At 49.8% G+C, this 2,800-nt stretch overlaps 1 non-coding gene across 1 annotated transcript; it reads left to right on the forward strand.

Moving 5' to 3' along the window:
• Positions 1-2,299: 2,299 nt before the first annotated feature.
• On the forward strand, positions 2,300-2,381 carry TRNAS-AGA (transfer RNA serine (anticodon AGA)). The gene has a single exon. It is a non-coding gene; the product is annotated as a tRNA-Ser (tRNA).
• The last annotated feature ends 419 nt before the right edge of the window (positions 2,382-2,800 follow it).

Raw genomic sequence — 2,800 nt, forward strand, 5'->3', positions numbered from 1 at the left:
GAGAACGGTCTCCCTTACCGGCACACTATCTGGAAGTGATCTTCTCTGTCACATCTGGAACACCTCTGAGTCATCGCCGGGCATGGCCCTGTGTATTGGAACAGTTAGCCAAAACGATAACACTACCGCTAGAGCCGTGTTCCTGTTCTCGGTTGGGTTTATGCCTCTCTCTGCTGCGTTTTCGGCAGAGTCTGGTGGCCTGTGGTGTTTCTCTCCCCTTCTCTGCCTCCGGTGAATGCCACAACCGTCACTTCTCAGTCCATTTTCTTTTTTGGCGTCTCAATGGCAGAGGCCTGTATTTCCTCTCTCTCATGCATCCTCGCCATATCTACCACCTCGTTAATCGATAGGGGTTTTTTCAGGAGTTGTTTCCGGAGTACGGATGACAGACAACCTTCTATGACATGGAGTCGGATCACGTCTTCATCCGAGAAAGCAGAAAATTGGCAGTGGACGAGTTTCTGTCGGAGTCGCGTTACAAACTCCTCCACCGTTTTGTGGGAGGCCCGACAGCAATGGTTGAACACATATCGCTCATAGTACCTGTTCAAATGTATAATGAGCTTCCTGTCCAATGCGGTGACAAGTGTCTTGTACGTGTTTCTGTCTCCTGGCGGCATGGACTTGATGATGCCGTTTATCTCTGCCCAGCCAGTTTCGTGAAAATGTCTATGAGTACTGGAGACTTTTCTTCCCCCACTGCCTTGATGAAACCGGCAAAGTCATCGACCCATATTGTCTATCTGGGCCCTCTTTCTGCTTGTGATAAGAGGCTGAATGGTGCTGGTTTCCATAGGAATGCTAAGCTGCTTGCGGTGCGCATGGGTGCGTCTTGTCCATCTGCTTGGTCCACCATGTTCTTTGCGTCTCAAGCCCGTAGGATGGGCACCTTCTGGCTGTGTTCCATTTGGGACTTAGTTGTGCCCAGGGAGCCTGGACAGAGTGGAGTAGGACCCCAGCGCAGGACCAGGCGTGGTTGTCATAGCTGGGGTGGGTGTTTACTCACAACATGCCTTGTGAGCCATACAACAGTGTATGACTAGTTTTCATTTGTTTCCTTTCCCCTTACAGGTGCCTAGTGTTGATGGGGTCTTGTCCCTCAGTTATCGGTGCTAGGACTGGCAGCCCTGCCAGTTCGTCTTTTTAAAAAAATATTAATGGCTGCTCTGGGGGCAGCGTGCTGCTACAGGTGCCAGTGTCCCTGTTGTATTGTTTTTTTTTCTTTTCTCCCCGGCCTTGCTTGTTTCTGGGGGCGGGGCTTGTCGCTGTTGCTTGGGCCTGAGGGGGCGGGGCTTGTCATTGTGTTGCTAATGCTGCCAGCTTCCCAAAGTTATGCTGCGTGATCTCCTGCATGCGTGTGAACTCGCTCACCATGAGGGTACTGCGGACGGCGCTGCTTCTCTTCTCGGTTCTCTTTCCTCCGTCGTGGGTGCCGCAGGGAGGGCTGGAGGCTGCAAGGCCAGCCCTGCGGACCAAAGGACACCGGGTGGCGGTGTGGTACGTGAAGCTCACACAGAAAGGACAGTGTAGTGCTGGTTCAAGGAGAACGAGGTTTGTGACTTGCGAGAACGAGGTTAGTGACTCGCTTTATCCTGGCCGCCAATTGTTAGAAGGATTTGTCCCTTAGGAGCGACGGAAGGATGACATGACACGTCTGCTTCTTTCACCATTTATTTCATTAATTGCTCTCACTTCCCTTGGCGGGCTCCTCCTCTTCCTCCTCCGGCCTCAGACTTAATTTAACCCTTTGAGGTCCTCCAACTCCCTCGTAACAGGACCCTATGTTCTTTTTTGACCACAGGGCCCTTTGCCTTAAATCTGCCACCAACTCAGCCTCTGTATCACAACCTCACTAACAGGTCAAAACTGTCAGCAAGATAAAGAACGATATGTGTGTAACATTAGAGCACGAGCAGGCAGCCATCCAACTCTACTTCTGTCTCCGTCTTGTGTGTGCTAATCCACCTTCATTGTGGGTGGCCATATCAACAGCATTAGTCGTGTACATATACAGCAGGAGCAGATTTCCCATTCCCTGTCAAGGGCAAGTCTCTTGACCAGATTCCGGGAAAAGAAGGAGTGACCTTGGTATGGGTAACAGTGATAGCCCTGAGAATGTGCTCCTGTAACATTGTCTGACAATGCTAGAATGTCTCCATCGTTGATGAAAACCATGAGTGAATCATAGTTATGTTGATAATATCATGACTGTGTGAAGTGCCTAACTCAATGCCCAACTGTTCAAAATGGTCTGACCTTGCACACACTGTCATATGCACATTCAGGTGATCACAGTCAAGTAGTCGTGGCCGAGCGGTTAAGGCGATAGACTAGAAATCTATTGGGGTTTCCCCGCGCAGGTTCGAATCCTGCCGACTACGGGGCTGTTTTTTTTCTATATTGCACTTCAACCCTATGAGATATGTACAAATCCAAATATAAAAAAATCATTGTAATGCAACAATCGAAGGATCGTCTTACACTTGAATGTTTTGCTTTGGGCCTTCAATGGCTACTTTTGTTTTCTGACTGTCACAAGTTTTCTTGAATCAAAACCAGCCCATCCGGACGAGTGAGTGACAGGCCAACATGCTCATATAAGGCATCAGGGCGCCTGCTTCTGTTACTGAAATAAGAGGGCCCATGATGAGAGGGAGCCACAAAGACACAGAGAAGAGACAGCTCCAGAGAAAAGACAGCCAATGCCGCGCGACCAGCACAAGAGGATGCTGAGATGTACAGGTTCTTATGCAGACACTGGAGTAAGCAGCCTCACTAAGAGGGACATGGCGAAGGCAGC

Source organism: Ambystoma mexicanum, chromosome 1p (genome assembly GCF_040938575.1).
Source record: "Ambystoma mexicanum isolate Mex_15411 chromosome 1p, UKY_AmexF1_1, whole genome shotgun sequence".
Lineage (NCBI taxonomy): Eukaryota > Metazoa > Chordata > Amphibia > Caudata > Ambystomatidae > Ambystoma > Ambystoma mexicanum.